This window comes from Kryptolebias marmoratus, linkage group LG18 (genome assembly GCF_001649575.2).
Source record: "Kryptolebias marmoratus isolate JLee-2015 linkage group LG18, ASM164957v2, whole genome shotgun sequence".
Lineage (NCBI taxonomy): Eukaryota > Metazoa > Chordata > Actinopteri > Cyprinodontiformes > Rivulidae > Kryptolebias > Kryptolebias marmoratus.
The window spans coordinates 6,119,698-6,143,672 of NC_051447.1; the positions used below are offsets into that span (position 1 = coordinate 6,119,698).

A 23,975-nucleotide genomic window follows, 5' to 3' on the forward strand; every position below is an offset into this window, starting at 1 on the left:
CTGGGGAGAGGGAAGTCTGGGTCTCCCTGCTTAGGCTGCTGCCCCCGCGACCCGACCCTGGATAAGCGGAAGAGAATGGATGGATGGATGGATGGATGGATAAACAAAGCCTATGCACTGAAAATTAAAAAAAACAAAAAATGTTTTAGAAAACTCACAAGTTAGCCAACTTAATCGTATAATAAAACAATTTATTATTTACAGAACTTGAAGTACTGTACCAGTTTTCTTACCATTACCTGTCTAATAACTGTCAAAGTATTTATTGGAGACCAAAAATGTCACCATATTTTTGGTGTTACTGTTCAGGGATTTCAGACCAAATCCCAAATAATCCCCTCCTTCTACCCCTTAGCCCTTGTCCTACCTAAATATGCCTGTTGCATGACAGATAACTTGTTGCAGATAATTTACAAACATACTGATGTTGCATGTTTACATAAAGGCAAATAAATGATAGATAATGGTCTATCTGCCTTTTGAAAAGATGTCCCATTTTACAAAGAAATGGTTGAGGCCCTTTTCGTACTGTATGATGACCCTGATATGACAAGAAAAAAACAAAAAAAACATGAACCAAAAAGATAATTGACTTTGTGGAATCTCAGTGAGGTCTTTAGCAGCATATTAGGAATGCAGTGGGCTTTCCAGTACATGTGATAGAACATGAATGGTTGTGGAGAGTTTTGAGCAAGCCCAGAACTTCTGTTGTGAGGTTGTGGTGTTCTATCATCATTGCGGCAAAATCTCTATAATGTGGGGCTTGCCTGCACCAGTGTGGCTTGGTTGTCAAGAATTTGAAGCAGGACTGGCCACTCCAGCCTCATGCCTAGATTACAGCTCTGCCGTGCCCACATGTGGCGGTAGCATTGTGCAAGCGTGATGCAATCTTTTAGTGTGTAGCAGCATCCTGATGCAACCCGAGTAAGTCGTGCCAGGGTGGGACCCAGCGAGTATGTGTGATTGTGATAGTATTGTTCTGAAAATGTGCTGCTGACAGATGTTCTTGAGGGTGCAAAAAAAGTGTCTCAGGAACATAGAAAACAGTACGGAAAAAAATCTGGCTGATGAGAATTAAGGGCGTAGCAGTTATTGACTTCACATTGAAGAAATTAGTATTTGGCCTTAGTGTGCACAAAAAGTGCAGTGCAGCATGCTTTGAGCCAGGTTTTTTATACTTTGTAATTACTTAAACTAGTGTGTTTTGAATCCATCTGAAAGATTTTGCCTAATTTATTTATTATATGCTTTTTCTAGAGGCCATTAACTGTAATCTCACTCATTCTTAGTTACTCAGTTACAATCATGTAAAACAAACAAAAAAAAACATCTGATGGTGGCTCTAGAGGCTAAGTGATCCCATTCAATCCCTATTAGAGTTAAAATAGAAGGGAAAAAAACAGAAAAAATATAGATGCATGTGCCTGCCACCACTCCCTCTCTACATACCAAAGACGAGCAATCAAGAGGTAAACACATCTGCACATGTATACACACACAAAACCATCACAAGAGGTTGTGTATGTTTGTCCTCCTCCTTGTATCCATCCCCCCTCACACTCTTTCCCCATCCAGACTAATCTCCCATTAAAATGGCACCGACTCTGCAGGCTGTGTTTACTCTGACCTGGGCGGATATGAAGTGTGTTTTATTTAATGTTTTTTTTCTTTTGTGTGCATAGTTTTTATCTTGTTGTTTGAAGTGCTAATTCTGTTGTTCTGCTTTTATCTCGTGATCATAGGGCCTTCTATCCTCTCACTTCACACCTCTGGAGATACCGAAATAGTCCCGAGTGAAAGCTTTCCATTTCACTGTCCTGAATTTTTCAGCTGCTTCACAGCAGTGGTTCATTATGTACCACAACAGCAAATCCAACAGCATTTTCAGAGACTTTAGAAGAAAATGCTTCTTTGGTCAAAGATTGTGTTGTTACGTAATGTCTAACATTTACCTTTGTACTGAACACAAGATGAAAAAAACATTTGCAAAGTTAATCATGTTTCTACAGCATAAACATAAAATGATCTTAGTTCCTTAAAAAAAAAAAAAAGTTAGAATAAGTTTCAGTTTCTGTTTGGGCTAAGGGTGATTTGCTGTGGTGGCATCTTGAATGGAGTCGACTACAAAACTTGGTCAGCTGTAGATGTACATCTAATGATTACTTAGAGTTTCATTAAAATTTTTCTTGCGGTTTCTTTTGACATATTGCCAACACAAATGACAAATGCACACACAGACATAAGCAAAAACACTGCTCTTTTGCCTTCTGTGGCAGGCAAACAAAAGGACTTGTGGTGTCATACCACCTTAAAACTCAACCGTCTAACTTCAAGACATACAATATAGTAAAATTTTCTGGGTGGATGATTTCCAGACTTGTTACTTGATATGTTAACTGAAGCACACAAATGGATTATACACATATTTTCAAGCTGATTGGAGTTCTTCCAAATCCTCTCTGATGTTAATCATGTTCAGTATTGTACAGACATGACCCAGTCCTCTCTTTTTACTAGCTAGTATTCTTCACTTACTACTGATTGATTCAGTTGATGACCTAAATTCACAATGATCTGTACCTCTTCATCTCTAGCAGCAGAATTTTTGTAGCGGTACACAAATACCATCCTATTTTGCATGAAATCTCTTTGACAAACAAGATATTATGAGATGGTCTGCACATTTTCAAAACTGGCCAAAACTTTCATGGCTCTGCCTCCGCATTTGTACAGCACTTTCATTAGTTTTTGCATCCTGAAATATGAACAAATACTGCAAGCCTATCTTTTGTGCAAGGTTTATACAACAGACCTAAGCCTTTGCAGCTTAACTTCAGTAAAGCAGACTAAGCACTGTATAATTTTAGAGGAGACCTTCCTGTGTAACCCACTCTAAATAGCTGAATCTTAAGAATTGCCTTAAATAGTTGTCCTTTTACTGACAGATGGCTTTCAGGACACATGGCAGTCATACCACACGTTAACACTAATGAGCCTAATTGAAATTACAAATTTAGTTTTAGTTGCAGTTCATCCCACATCTACACGTAAAGCCAGAATTTTTTTTTTTAAATGAAAAGCTTATACATCTTTTATAAACTTCATGATTGCTCTTAAACTATAGATATAAGAAAAAATAAATCTGAAAAAGACCATTTTCTAGAATAAAGCAAACATTGGGCTTCATAACACCTGTCAGGTCCCACTGGTTCAGCTAAGTATTATCATTTGGGACACATCATGGCTTTAATAACACTAATTACCTCCAGCTATAAGATCCAGTAAAGAAAATGGGACAAAATTACAAGGCCACAGCTTTGAAATTGTCTACATTAATTTATGCCCTTTTCCGTGAAACTTTTCTGAAACCTTTTAGGAAGCAAGAAGCCTCCATGCTGTGACTGACAGTGGAAAATTAGGCCTAAGTGCACACATATATAGCTGTCAATCAGCAGGAGAGGTAAACTCTGTGTACTTTACAATATTTATGTAATCTTTTACTAAGTGTGAAAATCCATTCACCATGGAATTGAATCACGGGAACAATGTTTCCAAAGTACATGCATGTGGCTGTGTGTGTGTGTGTGTGTGCATCCTCATGTCCATTAAACTGTGAATGTAACTCAGCTAGAATATCTCACTCAGGGCTGAGATGAGCAGGTGACCCAGAAATAAAAAGCAAACAGAGATGGAGGGAGAGAAGGGAGGAAGGAAACTGATATTTATAGATATGAGGATAATAATGATACCCAACAGAGAATGTGAACAGCCAGACTTGTGGATAAAGTGTGTGTATTTGTGTGTACATGCAGTGTCAGTGAGAATACATTCCAGCACTAAAACCTGTCTTTTTGCAGATAAGACTTGTACATCATGAGTATTCCCATCTGTACAATTCCACCATTACAAAGTCTGGACAATCCATTTCTTTTTACCACCCATGTTATTTCTACATCCTGTTCCTAGATATAGCCAGATACATTTTGGGGCAATTTTAGGTTTGTGGGTTTTGAGGTAACATATTAGGAAATGGTTTAATGTAAGACTGATCACCTAATATTAAAATAATTTATCTTTAATTTATCTTCAATTTTTCTCATTTTTAACTCTTAGATATTTCCCCTGGAAGATTTTTTTTGTTATTGTTTTAATTAGAAAAATAAAAAATGAAATAATGTTATGCTATGTAGTCTGAAGTATTTGTTACTATACTAATCTGGCCAAAAAAATCCTTCTTTTGCAATAGTTGATATTTTACGAGTCACTTGCTACATATAGTATATGTGAATTGTGCTGGCAAAATGACTCACCATGGGGAATTTTTAAATTCTCCATCTCAAGAGCTTCAAAATGATCTGATGATTTTATTGGTCTAGACTGGTGGTTCCCAACCCTTGTCCAGCAGAGAAAAATGTTATAGCTGTTAAAAATTAAACAAATTAGGAAGAATGTTATTTTAGTTGCTGGGATTGCTAGATGGTGGCTTTATGGACTTATATTTACGCAAATCTTAATTACGGCAAAAAATGTCTGATGTTCCACAGATAAATTGAGGTAAATCTATTCAAAATATAAAAAAGACGAACGTCTCTGTCATCAAAGTCTTATGACTTTCTGCCAAAGCCTTGTTTTCGTAAGTAAAATCTGTACAAAGATGTTTACTCTCCCATTTACTTACTTTCCAACATTGCCTTGTCCAGAAATCAAGTGTGTATTCAATTAATAGTTAAACACTGAGATTTAGATGTTCCGGTTAAATATGTAGGAAAAGAAACTGTTTTACTTTGGTCTACGAAATGCATCCCTATCAAACATAGTATTTAAAAAACAAAAAAACAAAAACGTGGCTAGCAACTGATTCTTATTTATGAAACCAGCAAAGAAGAATTTGATATAAATTCATATTAGGCAAAGAAAAACTCTTTTTGTCCCACCTAGTAAAAGTGTCAAAATTCAGCTTTAGATATGTGACCTTATGCCTACAAGACATGTAGATAATTGGAACCTGATTATACTGATTTTGGGGCTTTAAATTGGCAATTTGCCATTGAAACTGTTTTATCTTCTTACATGAGCACTGACAACACACCTCACTGAAAAACAACAATACATGTTCCAGAGATGTGAACTGGGACTTGTACCTTCAGTGATTATTATTGATTGGTTTTCCCCAACATGCTTAGGCACAAGTCCCAGATGTAGTTCAAATTTTATTTTGAGAAAATTGCCTGCAATGGGTCGATACCAGCAATGTGGGTGCTGGCAGGTACTGGTTTTATAAAGTTAAGCATATGCAATACTCTGGAAAACACTGTAAACAAAATTTACATCTTTTCACTGGACATATGTGGAGCTTCATCGTATGGCCATGAATAAAGTGACGCGTTTACAGTATGGCATTGGAACACCACCTTAAAACCAAGTTTGAAAAGCTGAACTACTTACAGGAGATTTGGTTTGAATTTTGGCAGAGGCAAAGAGTTATCTGGCATATAAAGAGTCCTACAAGATCCCTCAAACTGAATATCAACCACTATGCTCTCAATAATCTCAGAACATAATCAGAATATGACTGGATAGCTACAGCCACACGTTTCTAATGACGACACACCAGTGTCGCACCACGATAGCACAAGATTACAGCCACATTTAATGTGGTGGGGTCGTACACTAGGCATGAGGCCAGAATAGCCAGTCCTTCAAATTCTTGATGAAGAAGCCACATCGATGCACTCACCATAGACCTGTTGGCACCACGCTTCACCCAGGACCCTGATTTGCCGTCACCATGATAATAAACCGCTACAACCTTGCCATACATGTTTTGTGCATGCTCATATCCCCCTACAAACCCATCATGCTCCATCACCAGTAATGAGGAGCCCACAGCATTCTTAATATGACATTCAAGATGTCACCAAAACTTTGTAGAGATCATCCATGTCCTGGTTTATTTTTTACAACACAAAGAAGACAGTGTGAAGGGGGGCCTAAAAGGAAGAAAATTTTACTCAAAAATACAAGGTATTTTTTCATTCATTCATGATGTATTTAATACTTCCCAGCCCCCTCCACTGAATGTCTGGGGAATATTTGGCATGAAATAAATCAAATGCAAATATACCAGATGCCAGCAGGACCCAACTCAAGTCCAAAAATATTCTTAATGGCCTTCAGAAGCTTAAACAATCTATTTTAAGGCAGTGTTTATGGCCAACATCATACCCTTTCTTTCTACATCAACTGTCCTATCTTTCCTTTCTCTTTAGTCTTCTCACCAATGTCCTTCCCACCACGTTGTCATGCAGAGCCAGACGGCAGTCTGCAGGCCTGCTGACGCTCTCTTCCACCGCTCAGACCCACACTGTCACCTGCCTCATTAGTGCTGAACTGGTGGAGACAAGACAGAAAAAAGTCCAAAAGCTGCACGATTGAACACAAATCTCTCCCATGGTCAATGAATGCGAAGATGCACACATACAGCCAGAAACACAGTCAGACATTCACATGGCCAGGCAAGCATTCATAGACTCAGCTGAGAATGAGAGAAAATGAGAAGGGAAGAAGTTGTTCTTGCTCACTGAAATGTGTGTGACAGCAAGCCAGAGCGTGTGTGCAGCAGAGGCCTTTTTACCAAGCCAACTGTCAGAGGGTTTTGATTTTCCTCTTGTCAGACAGAAATGACTTATGGCCATACCAATGTCTGTTAAAGACCCCCGGCCCCCCTCAAACAGTGTGTTCAAACTCCAGATAATATGAAGCATGTCAGGGAAGTAATGGTGAAACTAATGCTCAACTAATATGAGCAGTTAAAAGCTGAAAGCACTTTTTCATGAGCAAACCTGCCAATAGCTGGTGTGCTCTGCCAAAAATCATCTTATTACAATATTCACAATAAAAGAAAAAGTCAGGTTTTTTGGTCCCCTTGATTGTGTTCTTGGCAAAGTGGAACGGCCTCTGCAAAAAAAAGCAATCACGAGGCACGGGAACTCATTGCTAAAACACAGAATTATAATATTAATGACAATGATGAACACATCTATGCATAATTGTGTGGAATCTGATTAAAATGACACATTAGAATCAGTTCAGGTTAAGAGTTCCAGCTGCAGACAGCCAATTGAGGATTTATCAGCTGTGCACTGAAAGCTACGTTACAGAATGTTTATCAGCAGAAAACAAAACAGACATAATTATGTTATATTAATGACATGCACTGGGAAATGTGCCAACAAGTTTGAATCTAGAATATTGTGTAACGTAATCAGCAGGTGTTTGCTCTTAATTTTTTCATAGAATAACTACATAAACACACAAATGCCAAAAACTATAGCAACCACAACAAAACCCGATTAAAAATAAATAAATCAGAACAACAACACGTTGGGATCAAACAAGATGTCTGAATTTGGTCTCTAATTGTTTTACAAAATTAACATCTTTAAAAGAAAAACAGACAAGTCAAGATTAGTGGTTTACTTGCAATGTAACATTTTTCTTTTAGAAAATGCAATGCAGTTTCAGCAAATACAGAGAAATAAAACACTGCTTACTTGTAGTATAATAATTAAAACTTGCAATCTGACCCAGGATTTATCAACAAATTGTGCTCCTTTTGTGAACTCAAATAAGAATGTTGCAATGTTTGTTTAAATCTTAAAGCTGATTCAAGGAATATTTTTTGCCTCAAACTGCACCACAAATAGCATCTCTTTGCGTTAATGTAGTTTGCCTATATTTAAATCAGGTTTCATGTATGCATTTAGAGGAAACCCCTCCCACACTAATGGAAAAAAAAATACCCAGGGGAAAAAACAAAACAAAAACAACAAAATAAAAACCGTCCAATTCTCAGGGCCCATTGCTGTTTGTGACACACATAGAATCAAATATTAATCATTTGAGACCTGGTGATATTTACATCTCAGGAGAATAAACAAAAAAGGGAAGTATTTATTACCAAAAGACAAGCATGTATAAATCATCATTTGCCCCACTGATGAGGGGTTAGTTCTTACATTTACAAATAAATTGTCCAAAACGTAAAAGAAAAAAGTTCTTTTACAATAAGAATACACGCAATTATGAATGCAGAACATTTTAACAGACACTGTTTCTGACCAATCCTGTGGAGGACAGTGCAGTGCACAATTCCTGTTTTAAGATAAAAATGTAAAGGACCTATATTAATTTTTTTTTTGGTGAAAATAAGAGGATGCAATAAAACAGTTCTTCCCCAACAACAAAAACAAGAAAGCTTATTAAAAGTGGCATACACTATTCTTCACTGCATGAACATGAAGCTGCTTTCACATTTTAAATGGCTCATGATGGCCTTACAAACTGTCCAGCAACTGGGATGACACTGTAGGCTTGCAAAATTAAGAAAATAAATTATGTGCATTACACTATACACTCTTACATTTATAGGAAATCCAGTAAATTTAGATATAGTGGATCCACTTTAGAGAAAGTTTATTTCTGACTCCAAGGAGAGGAAGGCTAAAGTGAATTTCTGTCATTATAGCTCCAATCTAAGAAATTTCATAGCATTTTGGGTAAATGCTATTTTATAAAACCATCAGTTTTGCTTTACATGGTTATTTCAGCAGGAGTATCAAAATATTCCTGCTAAAAGTGATCCCAGACTGCACCTACCTCCTGCTGCTGCTATTTGAGCTCACAAAACATCCTAAAGTTTTTTTGTTTAAAACTGCAAGGTTTATAAAATATCATTTAGATGAATGACTATAAGTTATTTTGAGAATGGAGTTGGTAAAGGAGTTAAAAATATTACGATCATTTACGATCATCCATGTTGAAAACATGGATGACAGCAGAAATGAGTCAAATTGTCTATGAGTTTCTAGTTTCTGCGAAAAAGGTCTCTCGCCAAATTTAGGTTGTCACAAATGTATGTCAGAATATCGCAATGTAAATACTGTCTATGTTTTACTTCAATAGAAAGATGATAAATTTTATTGGCTTTAAAGTTGACAATATAACTTATTTATACTTTAAAACAGCACTTATACTCCTAGACTGCATAGTTTTCATACACTGTCAGATTTTCATACATAAAATAGTACACCATTATCCTTCCATAAGTTCTTTTTTCAATATTCAAAGTGATCTAAAGTACAATTTAGATATAATATTGCTTAAAAAAAATAAAAAAAACGTTTAATTTACACCAAATTGAATCCTTGCACGAAATATCTATAGTCAGCTAAAATACCAATCAGTACTGATGTTACTGCCCAGCACAAGAACCAAATGTTAGCGTCACACTCATCTGAAAAAGAAAAAACAAAAACCAAACAAAAAAAAGATAGAAATGAATTATTTTGCACTGAAGCTCTAAGCACACACATACCCTCAAAGACCTTTTTGCTTTAAAAAATGAGCATTAATTTGCACATGAACTCTTACACAACCTTCGTTGTCATGTCTGTGTCGAGTCTGATAAAGAGAAGCACGAGAGGAGGTGAGAATAATGAGCAGAATAACAGAGCTCTGTCGGAGTAAACAAACTGCAGCCTGGGTCGCTGTGCTGTCAGCGTGTGTGGGAGGAGAGACAGGTGGAAACAATGTTCTCTTCACCTGGGTTTAAGGGTTCTCCAGACAGGGACGAACAAAGCTGGATAACAGAAGAAGGAGAGACCAAGGGGAGGGGGGGATAAAAACACAGCTGAGGCCTTTTGAATCAGAGGTGCCAAGTTCTTTCTTCACAAGACTTTGACTGGTGTTGATCGAAAATAAACCCACAGCTTTAACAAAGTATGAGTAATTAAACGCAAATGCTCCTACAGCTGACACGAACATTGTTTTCTTGGTACAATCCTTAGTTTGTTAGTGCTTTTTTCCAATCAGTTCATCATTTAAAGGCATTTCTCTCAGCAGGTGTTTGCTCTTTGTTTCAGTGGACAGTTTAAGTGCCTCTTGACTGTTGAAATGTTTTCAAGTCTTTAGAAATATGACGGTGTCAGTTTAAATCTGTGAAACTCTGAATAAAAAAAATATGTTGAAGGTCCTGTCACAAAATGTTATACAGAGAACCTAATAATTTTAACTTAAATGTCCTATGATTATTTGTACGCCTGTATCTGTCTCAGGGTACTTTGATTAAAAAATCCAATCCAATCCTGGTTGCATTTACACCTGTATTCAAAAAAATCATTGTCTACAGTGTCGTACATAAATTCTCTGCATATTGTTTAACATGCATGTGAAATCCCTCTCACATCACATCCACACAGCATGCTGGACCTTTGTTGCCATGGCGGAGCAGAAAAGCTAGCTGGGCAGGACCCAGGGCAGCATGGGATCCTGCTTAGCACAGATGGTGGTTTATAGATGCAACTGCAGGGAAAAGAGCAAAGAGGAGGAGAACGCAAAGAAAGGGAAGGAGCTATGGGTGGAATTGATTTAGGAGTTTAGGTCTAAGCTCCCACCATCATAATGAATGGTGACACCACTGCACTTCCTACTACTTACAAATACTTGGCTGGATTTGAAAATGTCCATAAATGCTACTGGAATAGGTTTTCTACTTCCTCAAGATGGTGTCCTGCCTCGTTGCCACACTCTGTCAGATTATGTTCTCAAAACACCACCACCAATGCCCAAAATCACACCAGACCTTATGTCTTTGCCCTGATATGACTCTTGTTCATGTCAGGATGCAGCTGCATGTTTTAAGATCACACCATGACAGCACAAAACTACCACCATAGGTTATCATGTCCGAGCTAGGTTGTTTCCAGGAACTTGTCACAATAACAGTCGTAACATAGACATAAGGCAAACGTGATCAGTCCTGTTTCAAATTCTTGATCCTTTATCATAGATACGCCAACCATGGTCCACTCTGGACCCTGATACACTCCAACAACAATGTTAAAAAAAAACTGTATTTAAAAACTCAGCTTTTCATCTACACCTCAAGGATAAGGGACACTCTTTTGAGGACCAAACTGTTCAGATTTTGGACAGGGAGGACAGGTGGTTTGAGAAGGGGGTGAAGGAAGCCATTTATGCCAAATGACAAAAACAATTTATAGCAGAAAGCTGAAATCTGAGACCATTTTCACTAAAATTTAAAATGGAGCATTAAGCCTGATATCCAGTCATTTCCCCTCTAAATCACACCTTCCTTCATGTGACCAAAGTATCTTGTTAAGAGACAGGCAAACAAAGACCCTATTGATTCTCTATTGTGAGGGGACTAATATTATTCTGCATGTGAATTTAGCTTACATAACAGAGCATCTCATGCTGCTTAAAGCTTGAAATGCCACACTCTTCAGTTTTGAATTGAGAAAGCTCCCCAGACAGGAAACAAAACATCTTCAAATACATGATATAAAAGAAAAAAAAAAAAAATTAATTTATTAAAATCACTGCAACCAAAGGCAGTTTTGTTTACGTTCAAAACCAATCATGAATATAACATGCAAAATGGTAAGCCCAATGTTCTTTTTACTCATCTAAAGACCCCTTCAAGACAAAAGACAATCCACATTATGCCAAATTTTCATTATTGTTTTTTACATTGTAGCAGGGTCATTATCCAATGTGAAAGGGAAATTTACCAGCAAAGCAACCTCCTTGCAAAAATACAGAAAGATGCAGAGAATTTTAAAAGAGATGGTATGTATGTTAGCTAATGTGTGCTTGTGTAGAATGTGTATCTCTGAGTGAGAAGTACGTAGTTTGCGTGGGTGTTGAGAGGTGATATATACAAGATTGAGAAACTGAGTTAAAGTGGCAGTCAAGTAAAGCAGAAGGGAGTTGACTCCTTAAAATCTTGAATGCCCTTAAATCTTTCTGTTATCCAGAGATAACAGACAGCTGTTTCTGCATTCTGATACAATTTATCTGGTTCAAGTTTGGCTGATAGTGTGGAGTGAAGAATAAAAACAGAGAGGTGGAGACAGACACACACTGATACAGAAATATGCAAACACTGTAAACACTTTCTCCCTTCTCTGTCTCCCTGCTCTCAGCTGGAGAGTGTTGCCCCCGTTGAGAAGCTCTGACAAGGTCAAGGGTGAGGGAGTATGGCCTCAAGGCTGGATCAAGAATATGTTTATCTGGTGTGTGTGGTATAGATTTAGTTGGGTTATAGAGTATGTGTTTGTGAATGTAACTGGATGTATATCAGCTTGTGAACAACAGCTATGTGGGTGTACTTTTACTGCTGGTTCCACCCTCAGGTGAACTTTTGTTCAAAATGTAAACTTTCCTCAAACTCCAGCAGCTTTTCTATTGTAACCTCCAAGAATCAGCTCAAGTTTTAAAATAATTTAGATGCCCTTCCCACAACAAAACTGAAAAAAATAAATAATAATAATATAAAATGAAGACTCAGAACTGCATTTTGTTCTAAAAAGAATTAGTCAAGTCAAAGAAGAACAAGTTTTAACTGCAAATTGTAATCAGATTTAGGAGAGGGTGCATGGTACGAGTTAATGTGACACCAACAGCACATTGGAAACATTGTATATATTGTTATCAGACAACAGTGTATATAATTTCAAATCCATAACAATGAAAAATAAAAGTAGAAATGATATATACAACCAATTCAAATATCAAGTTTATTCACAAACAACCTTTTTTTAGACCATTTGTCCACTATAGCTTTTATTTGACAGGGAGAGAGATGAAGCAAACAGAGAGAAGGGCATGACATATTGCTCAGTGATCAGCCAACAAACCAGAGCTGACTGTGATAAGAGCTTAAACCTTTGTTCACGGAGCTCCTACTGAACCCATTTAGTCAAACTTTGAAGTTTCACAGTATGTGATGATGACTAAAGACCAAACGCAAACTAGACAGGAGAAAATAGCCCTAACAGGTCAGTGTTGTGTACAAATATACTCAAATAAGCTTACTTATTAGCCATTTTATAGTCAGTTAAAAACATTTTTTGCTTTTTAACAGCGGGAAAAAAGCAAATAAGAGCAGCTTTGTTGGGAATTTGGCCATATTAGGATACATGTTAGTTCAAAGAGTAGGAGAAAAGCACACATATAAATCACCAGGAGAGACCAGAATGCATAGGAAACAAGGTTGACACTATAGATACTATGGACCAGACATTTGTCTTGGGGGAAAATGCATGGGAATATAGAAAAAAAAAAAAAAAAAAAAACTTGTAAGAAAAATAAATTGAAACTAAACGTCTTGGTTGGGTGGATAGATACATGTAGTAAATTAAACTTTAACAACATGCAAAGACACAGGACCCAAACAAATGCAGCAAACTGCATCAACTGATTTGATTTATCGAACAAACTGAGCTATTGGTCCGCAACCCTGATTTGACACCTCATCATGTGAACTTGGTGTTTTGCTGCATGAGAAAAGAGACAACGGAAGAATACTGCAGCCTCTGTTACAGACATACACACACTGGACTTAGACAACACACATACCACACAAAAAGGAGACTATTGTCCTGTGCTGGGATACAGACGTCGAGGCCAGAAGCAATCTTCAGAAAAATCTGCTAAAGAAAGCGGACTTTGACACAAACAAGCTCCACCCTCAAATTTCTCCTTCCCTTCTCCAGATAGCGGCTCATCTTGGCCGATAAATCTATTATTTAGGAGGACACACAAGGCTCTGTGATTAATGAGCATTGCTGAGGATGTTAGTCAGCTCTGTCTAAAGATCAGGGGTCAACGTTGCTTGGGTTCTAAGGTCAATGCTATGAGGTGGGGCACCAATGTACTGTCCACTGCATGTTTCCGGAGGAGAAAACTCGCAGAACCTCATGAATAGCACATGAGAGTTCTGCCATGACAGGATGAAGGGGAAAACAAAAGGGCAAGATTTCATCTAAGAGAGAGGGGAGGTGGGGTGACAGAGGAGGAATAAAGAGGGTCCTGTGAGGCCCAACAAAGACGGGCTTTATTGCAACAAGGGTCAAATGGGCGTTTTATTCATGGTTTCCTCCTACATGGTGAGAAAAAGTCCCATGGGACACTTTAAAACAGAGGAGGTGTGCATGTTTGTGTTCATACAGTCACTTTTCCTACCATGGGAAAACCTCTGGTTCCTGAGCATCTCTGTTATAAAGGCTCACAGGAACACATACACTGCACAAAACATTTGAAAGGTGTTTGCATCTTTTGAATCACTGTCCTTTTTATGGCCTTGATATTATTACACAAGCAGAGCAGCTATATGTTTTGCTGTTTCCTCGTGGCTCTCATTCTAAGGCATTGTTCGGATTGGGATGAGGTGAGCAGCAGATGTTTTGTCTACAGCTGCTTGCCAGCATTAGGCACATTCCTAAGTGGCTCTCACTGGCAAAGAACTGAATGCATGTTATTGAGCAGAGCCAACACTGAGTCCATATTTAACAGGATATATTGCAATGCAGTACGTCAGAGGAAGAAAACAAAATCCTACATGTGAAGCATATTGTAAAATCCAGGAGAACTCTGCAGAGACCCCGAGTGGGTGGACAGCAGAGGATTGGAGAGTTGTTATAATCACGGAGGGCTGGATATGCATAGAGAACATGTGACTAGATCTGCAGTGCCAAATCTGAAGCTGAATATTTGCCATAAAATGAGAAATAAGAGGATACTTGTGTCTATCACGAGATTATAAATCATCTTTCAGTTTCAAGGAGCAGTTTATCATATTTCTAATCACTGAAACACCTGAAAGTTTATTGCTTCGGAACACTCACTGCTTTTGAAAGCATCAGATTGTTGAATAAAACAATCATGATATGCTTATCTACTGCTTTAAGTCAAAGTGGGTTTTCACTGCAGTACTGTGCAACAGGTTTAAACTAGCATTTTCTTTTTAAAAACTTGGCTTTCAAGCAGCTTGATTTTTACATTTTTTTTTAAAAGAGGTCTTCATAAAAAATTCTTCAGGATTTGTGAAGATTTTTCAAAAGGATTTCTTTAGGCTTTGACTGTTTTTCCACTAATTTTCAAACCAGCCCTTGTATTAGACCTGCATATTGTGCAGTGTGTGAATATAAAGAGGAGAAAACTATACAAATGGAGGATGAAAGAAGTGTCAGACCTAAAGTAGCAGGTGAATAGTATCTGAAAATGTATGTAAAAAACAGGTAGGGGAAAAAAAAAGAACAAGATCAACAACCTGACAAGGCTTGAGCAATCTATTGTCCTTCAGTTGATCATCTACTGTACGCCAAGTTTTCACTTAATAACTCTGAGTCGCATTGTTGGAGCCAAAATGTAGTTTTATGTCTGTCAAACTTCATCTGTGGTATATTTCATTGAGTAGACTGAAAAAATAGGAGTAAATTCTGTCTTTGTGACAGGCTGCTGGTAACAGTTCTAAAGATCCCATTTAAAACTGCTAAGTTGTCCGTTGTGTGTTGACAAAACACAGGTTCATCTCTTGAGTTCAGGAGCATTTTGAAAAGACTTAAAAAGCCTGAAAACACAATGCGCAAGATTTTAAAAGATGACTGAAAAGTCTGGCTCCTTGAAAAAAAAAAAATAAAATAAATACTTTTTTATGTTAAGTCTTTTGGCCAGTTCTGTAAAAGCTTTAAATCAAGTCCCGGAAACTAAATATTTTCGGGAAATAGATTAAAAAGATATTTGTGTCTAAAGTAGACACATGTAGACACAAATAAAACACCATCACTACCCCTATGCTATGCTGTGTACAAACAAGAACTCTTATTTTCCTTATCGTGATTGCCATTACCCTCAACGTCCCCTTCCATATTTTGCACTATGTCTAATACAGCTGTAATCACCATTGTAAACCTTGTGTCATTGTGAGGATACATATAATTAAAAGAGGATTAGTAATAGACGGGCCCAGATGCCTTCTGCATGTAATTAACATTCAGACAATGTGGTGGGCATGCAGAGAAAACACCTGGGTTTGTTGGTGCGTTTTTGTGCAATACAACTGTCTGTATATTGTGTGTGAGTGTATTTATATAGATGTGTATTGGTCTCCATATTTGAGAGAGATTAGCTTCATAAAATTTAGTCTGAGGGCAGCCAATTGAGGCCATTCAGATGGCTACGCAATTATTAGCAATAGCAACATATTGGCTACCAAGAAATTTTAACAGGCTTTCTTTATATAGTCACAGTGAAAATATACAACAAAACATTGACGAGTATTGTATTCTTACAATGATTTTAAACCTCCTAAGTAACATGTATTTGATCCACCCATCCTTTCACTACTCATCTGAGACCAGATTGTGGGAGAAACAGCTTAACCAAATATCCCAGGACCTTCTCCCAAGCAACCTCCTTCAGCTCATCCACTTTAAGTTGTTCCCAGGCCAGCTGTGAAATATCACCTCTCCACAGAATCCTAGATCTGCCTCAAGGTCTCCTCATAGTGGGACATGCCAGAAACACCTCCAATAAAAGGTATCTAGATAACATCCTTACCAGATGCCCAAACCAACTGGCTTCTTTTGATGCAGAGGAACAATGACTCTAAACTCCTAATTAGCCAAACTCCTCATCTTATCCCATGGGAACTGATTAAAGGCCCAAACCCCAGGTTCGAAAACGCTCTCATTGCCTTGCAAAGGAAAAGTACACTGGTCGGAGCTCTATCTGGGCATAACCTGCTCAATTGCCACAAAATGGTAATGGGACTCCATGACAATGGTTTGTGTGATGCCTGTGGTATTAAATTAGAGACCTTTTTGCACTATTTAGGCTATTGTTTGGCTCTGAGCAGTCAGAAAGATTTCTGTGGGAACCCTAAAAGGATTTTTGGAAGCTTAGAACATGGTTTCAGAGAGATATACTTGAACTCCTTCACTTCACTTGGGACAGTAGCTAATTCCCAACCCAGAGTTGGAAATCCATTCTTGTCTGGTTGAGGACCATGGAGTCAAGCTAAGAGGTGCTGATAATTATTTTGGCTGCTTCATATTCAACTGCAAACATTTAACTTTTATATTATGCTTCAAAGTCATTTGTAAAAACTGAAGATAATATCCAAAACTAACAGCAGCAACCAAAATCAGGGAGGAGTACAGCTATAGTAGTCGAGTACAAACTGAAGACTTGTGATCTAAGATATGTTGGTGTGGATTCTTAAAATAAATAAATAAATGCTGGGACAGCTGAGAATATTGATGTTTTTAAAAGCAAACTTACCTGTTTAGCCTGGTTTTTAGTTTAATTTTAGTTTGTTTTTTCCTGATCAAGTTCATTTATTTTATCATTGTTTTGCAATTCTAGTTTGGTTTGCATTAAATTTGCAGTGGCAATTTAGTTTCAAATTAGTGTTCATAAAAATCTTTTTTTTTTTTAAATTAAGGTTTACATAGTTCCATTAAATTATGTTTTAATTTCAATATATATGCGTGTGTGTGCATGTCTCTGCTGGCAAAATAGTTCATAAACCACTGGAGAGATTTGAATGGAACCCTTATCAAATAATTATTCAATGCACATCTCCAAATGATTAACTTGTGTGTCAGCAATTCAAGACGCAAACTTGGCTACATAAATGGCTAAACATCAGTTATTTTTTGGAGACATTAAGCTAAAATTTGGGGTGGCAGTAGCTCAGAGTTATCCCCAAAATATACTTCAACCATTAACAAATTGCACAAGATTTTTTGAAACTTTGGCATGCACAGCCAAACAGTCCTACATGCAGTCCTTCAAGTAGTGCTACTTTTAAATGTTCTACAGAAGTTCTTTCAGTTTTCTGCTTTAAATTGAAAATGTTTAGAATAAACAAAGAAAAACTTAAATTAATACTAAAAACAAAACAAAACAAACAAAAAACTGCACATGTGTCTTTGTTTTTGCTGGCTCTGGAAAATTAGGAGAAACCAACAAGTCAAAGCCTAAAATTACCATCAATTACCAGAAACCAGGATTACATCCACTTTGTTATAGACCACTTTTCATCTTAGCAGCACACTTATGACATCCTGCAGAATATATACCTTACCTTTGTTGTTAACTAACAATATCATCAAAATCTGTTCATTAGTTTTTAAGTGATCTTGCTATCAAACACAGACAGACAAACCAACCAGCCAAGCAGTACTGAAAAAATAACCTCTTTGGCTGAGCTACTAAATGACCTCAGTATATTTTGAATACTTGTTGATTTTGATATACGCTAATTAAGCCACTTAAACATCATACATGCAACATTTATTTAAAAGGATAGGATTTAGAATTTCTCCACTTCCACATAGTAAACCAAAACTGTGGCATTAATGTATTAAATTGATTGTAATTTTTGATGATTTTGTGTCACAAATCCATTGTTATTAGACTAATGTAATTATCTATCCCATTCCCAGTACTCCCACTACTCTAAGGTGTGGACCGACTGCTGCTGTGTGATCTATAGCCGGGACAAGAAGATCACAGTTGCTCTTTCAGACTATATGACATTAAAAGGTTGATTGTCTAATGGAATTGACCTTTCGGTATTATCTCTCTATCATGCATACATGAAGTGGAAAAATGCACTGTGGGTCTGTGTGGATGTTATATAAAGGTGTGCATGAATGTTTGATATAAAATGAGGTGGGAGGGTGGCTACCATTTACTGAATGTGCCTCCATACGACAGCTTGCATATATCTCAGCATCTCTTATGTGTGTGTGTGAAGAAACTGGCACAACTATGTGTAGAGTTAATGCCAGTGGGGTCATGTGGCATTACCCCAACGATCATGAGACGAGGTCAGAGAAAAAGGGCACAGTGAAGATGTGAGAGGGTGTCACCTTTGACCCGAGGGCCATTAGCTGATGGGTAAGTGCTGTCGTCCTGCTGCAGAGCAGGGAAGAAAGCTCACTGTTGCTGAATCTTGTCACATGTGTCACTGAGTGTGTTCCTCACACTGCTCCCTCCTGCCTCGCCTGTTTCTGTGATGCAGAAAAACAAGGAGAAAATCTTTTTTAACTCTCCTAACCAAGTGAGAAAGCACAGTGGTTACAAGCAGTCTATAAATAGGAATTTCTAAAGAAGCCAGAAAAGCTTTCTATCAAAAACATGCATAACAATACTGATAATCTGTTTAAGAGAATAAAAAAAGCAAATAGAATTAGTAAATGTAATTAACTTGTGAACTATAGATGCATTCTGAAAGTAAGACAAAAAGTAACTATAGCAAACAAATAGAAAAAGTGAGCTAGCCCAAAAATAAATAAATAAATAATGAAAAACAACATGGAGATACTAAGAAAAACATCAGACTAAAAAACTGACACTGATTAAAATAATAAAACAAAAACCAAAACCCCAAAACAATTAAAGGCTTAGCATTCCTTTAAGGAATGCATATCACACACCACCTTTCGTGCCATAGTTTTGAACTAAGATCATTTTATGTTGAGAAATGATGGCGTTATAGCAATTTTGGTCAAACCATAATAGTATGCACAATCTAATTCTCTCTCTCGGATTAACAAGTTTTGTGTCAGATGTTAGGGAACCAGGACATTTTGATGAGAAATGGGCTACTGGAACAAGACATTCATGGACAAGGGCAGAGAACTCAAAACTGTTGGAATACTACTATATGAGCCTAGAGAGAAGGGCTTAATGGAAAGGATGTAGGAATCATAGAAACAGATACCCCATCATCCAAACTGACTACAAAACAAATTGAAACCCAGCGTTCCAACATTTAAGAGCAAAACCAGCTATCACACCTAGAGATTGATGAGCTACAACAACGATACTACAGCAAAGGGGTGTCAGAATGACAGGTCAGGAGGTAGATACCATCATCCCCGTCATTCATGTATGGGTACCAAGCCCCATTGATGAGCCATGAGGAACTGAATACGAGGGCAGCTGACCTGAGAAGAAACATTGTGACCAACCTAGATACCTATGACCTGCACCCCTTGCCTCTGAAAGTCTGCTAAAAGATGTGAATGCAACACTGCTACCATTACAGAGACCTGTTTGATGGTATACACCACAGCAACAGTAATCCTTGACATACTTGCCTGTAAGATCAAGTCTACAAGCAATAAGGAGTATCTTCCCCCATGGAGGAGAAGGCTGGAAGCTAAGATCAACACAACTTGGAGAGAAATCAGCCAGCTGTTAGAGTAACAGAAAGGTGCAGTGAAAAAGAATCCACCACAGAAATACCACTACTTGTCCATACCCGAGGATCTAAAGACTGCCAAACTGCCTCAAAGCTCTTGCTACACCCAAGAAGCAGAAACCAGGAGAACAGACAGGGTTAACTCTCAATGGCAGGGGAATAACAAGAGAGTAGATCCACCCAGAGCTGAGACTGAGCAATACTGGGGAAGTATTCAGAAGGAGGAGGCATCACATAATGATAAAGCCCCATGGCAACAGGATCTAAGATCTGAACACAATAATCTCCCAGAACAAGAACCAGTATCTATCACAGTGGCAGACAGCCAAGACAGTCTCACAAATAAAAAGCTGGACTGCACTGGGGCCTGGCATGATCCACACCTGAAGAAATTGGCTGCTCTCCATGAACACCTAGCAGAAATCTAGAAGGGACCCACCCTGAGTGGTTGACCCAAGGCTGGGCAGTATTGATCATGAAAGACCCACAGACAGGGGCAATCACCTGCAGATCCATCCAACTACTGGCCACTCACCTGCCTCTGTACAATATGGAAGCTCCTGTCAGGCATCATAGCGGCTAAGATGAATAGGCACATGGGTCAGTACCTGAACGAGGCACAGAAGGGAATTGGCACCAACACCAGGTGAGCCAAGCACCAGTTACTAGTCAACAGAACTGTAGCTTGAGAGACACACAAATCTGTGCACTGTCTGGTTTGACTTGAGGAAAGTTTATGACTCAATGCTCCACATGTGGATACTGGAGTGCTTGAAACTGTAAAACAACAGGACACTCAAGGCCTTTCCATACTCCATTAGAAGTCACAAGGTCGACTCTCATTCCCGTGGTTGCGTGATAAAATTGCATCAATTTTGTTTGCATAACAGCTTGGTCGGCTCCCTCCTAACACAAGGCCCAGGCCAAACCTGTAGATGTCTACTGTGTCTAGGTGTCTACAGGTACTTGTAGATGTCCAGGACATCTACAAGTACCTGTAAGTTTCCAACTTCAACAATTCGCAGAATTATTCAACCCTGGTCTCACATCAAGCTCACCAAGTGCAACAAAGAGGTAGATAATGTAGTGCAGTTGGTAGAATTGAGACAAAAAGCAACAATGTGGTGCCAAACCCCCAAGCCATCAATTTCTTTTAAAATTGTTCCAGAAAAAAAGACTAAATTGTTCTATTTTTTTTCCCTTTTTTTAACTGACAGCCGCTTCAATAATGAAAAAACTATTCTGTCTTCAATTTAACTACTAGACATGAAATTATAAACCAAGTGTATTTTATTTTACTTGTTTGAATAAAATTATTTTTTGGTTGAGCTATCGTTACATTTATTTGGAAATGTATTAAATCCAGGTTGCAAACTTTAAAACACACTCAATGGATACATGTTTTTGAATTACCTGGCTTTCGGAGTGTTTGCACTTTCAGTCTAAGGGATTTGTTTCTTACAGAGTTTCCAAACACCTAAAGCTGTGTATTAGGGTTCAAGGTTTACAGAATGTCTTGATAAAGAGTTAAAATCAAAGAAAGCAAAGGAATGTTTGGATATATGAGATTTGGAGGCAACACTCTGAAGTCCCATCCTGTTTTCTGCGGCTGAGTGCTGAGTGGCTCTGACTGCTCTAAGAGAGCACTCTGCTTCTCAGGGCTAAATCACTCAGGACTCATAAAGAAAGGACTTCAAGCTCAAATACTGACAGCGTCAGCTGAGCAAACAGACAAATGGAAGTCTGGGTCATGTCTCTGTTTGTAGTCATCTGCACTCCTGACTGTTATATCTAAACTGTTAAGGCAAAAATATTCAATCTTTAATAACAAATAAAATTTAGTAAAGACTTAATGTATATTCACATTTTTGTAAGTTATTGGCACTTGTGACATTTTAGTGCTTTAAATTTATTTTTTGAAGAATGACCCTTGTACATATTCACTTAAAAAACTAAAGTATTGACTTCTGGCAGAAGAAGGAGTTTCAACACACCCTGTGAGTGCTCTTAGGTCAAATGCACTGGACTTTGCAGAATAATGTTCTCCAGTAACATAACTCATGCAAGCAAAATGAATTAAATAGAAAATAGGAAACTGTTTTTAACCATTTCTCAAAAATGTTAGGAAGTTTGAGTCTGATTTATTTATCCTTCTAAACAGTGGTTTCTGGAAATGTTACCTGTTGTTGCAAAATATCAAATAGATTATGAATACGGATCAGCTGCGTGCTATTTTTGTTCATTTTAGCAGCATTTCCATGTCTATTATTATGTCTGTCCACAAACAAACAAAGATAAAAGAAGTGGGAGAGCAGAGGGAGACTATTAGCTTCAAGGTGTCAGTCAGTTGGAGAGACATGAACATTACATTTCATCAGCATCGAGTCTCAGATGCTGCTGAGTCTCACTGTAAATAATGAGAAATGGGGGAGGGGGGGAGTATTGGCAACACAATTGCTTATTGAATCCATACATCATGGTCCACCTTATATATCAAGCTTGATCATTGTCTTGAAGGCTCAAGCACCACATAAGAGTTTGTTTTCAGCAGGAATATATTGGTTATAGCTTCACTTCATTTTCTTAGAGGTACGTAGTTTCGACAAGTTTCATTTAAGTTTCATTTAAGTTCTGATTTTGTGGCTTCTCATTACTGTTTAGAACGAGTAAGGACAGTGACAGGCTAACTTGCATGTGACCCAAATACAGTATGCATAGTTTGAATGACTTTGCTATAAGACTCTGCTATAAGACATCAGAAAACTTACAAAGAAGCTGTCCCTGAGTTCTGAGTTTTGACTTTAGATTGTCTTCTAAAGCTTTTCAATTCAAAGCAGAAAACTAAATTTCGTTAAAACCCTTTTGGTGGTTCATGAGATATTTTGCTGACAGACAAACAAACAGGAGCAAGTACATGGCTGATAATAAAAAGTAAACAGTACTTTATTTTAAAGGCAATCTGTCTAATTTCTTAGTTGTAAACTTGACAAAGTGTGAAAAACCTTTGAAACAAATTTAGCTTAGTGTGCATTTTGAAATTTTACTCAAATGCAAGCCTAAATTTTAGTCACATAAAACAAATCCTTCTGAACAACATCGTCTAGGGCAAATTTAAGTAGAAATCTAATTTTTGGGATGTGACACTGGATTTCTCTCCTCCACTAGACCTCACGTTGAAGTTTCCAAGGCAGTGATGGAAAATTCCCAGGGCTAACCTTGGCCAAGGAAACCTTTTCCATGTTTGGTGCCAGAAACCGAGGTGTCCGAAAGTGCTTTGGAGGTCTCTCTCTGATTTTGGTTTAAAACTACAAACAGTTGTCCAACTTTAATAATGACGACATTGTTGCTGCAGAATAGTGAAGACCGCTGCTGTCTCTGAGTGAGTCGCTACTTTTGCACAGTAAAGTTAAGACTAGGGCAGTGAGACTACCTGTCCTTGCTGTCAAAAAAGTTTCATATACACTGTAGTAGGTGGCACATGACAGCAGACACCTATTGGACTGTCAAAACAGTTGGTTCAGAAAATAGTGTGGAAACTATGGTAGCTCTTTTAGGTCTTGATTGTGTGACAGTTACCTGCTCCCAAGAAAAACTGTTTTGGTAAGATTATGTTAGATGCTTTTATAAAAATATAAAGAATAGTAGCATAATACCACAGTAAATCCAGAAAACTTTAGTAACTAGCACATATTTGGGGAAATAAAATAGTTGTCTCTTTTAAAGCACATATACATAAACTCAGTAAATATAAATTAATGATTTACAGTTAATTCATATTACAAGAATAAATACAGAATTATAAAGGCACAAAAACGTCTTTATAAAGCTCATATATAGAAGAACTGAACCAAATTCACCCCTCAACTTTTTCTTATACAGCGGGGGGGGGGGG

General features: G+C 37.7%; 1 long non-coding RNA gene across 1 annotated transcript in view; it reads right to left on the reverse strand.

The window, feature by feature from the left end:
• Positions 1-23,975, reverse strand: part of LOC119617927 — a 75,397-nt gene that overhangs the window by 7,252 nt on the left and 44,170 nt on the right. The window contains exon 2 of the long non-coding RNA XR_005234389.1: positions 18,747-18,887. This is a non-coding gene — a long non-coding RNA (uncharacterized LOC119617927). The remainder of the gene's footprint in view (positions 1-18,746; positions 18,888-23,975) is intronic.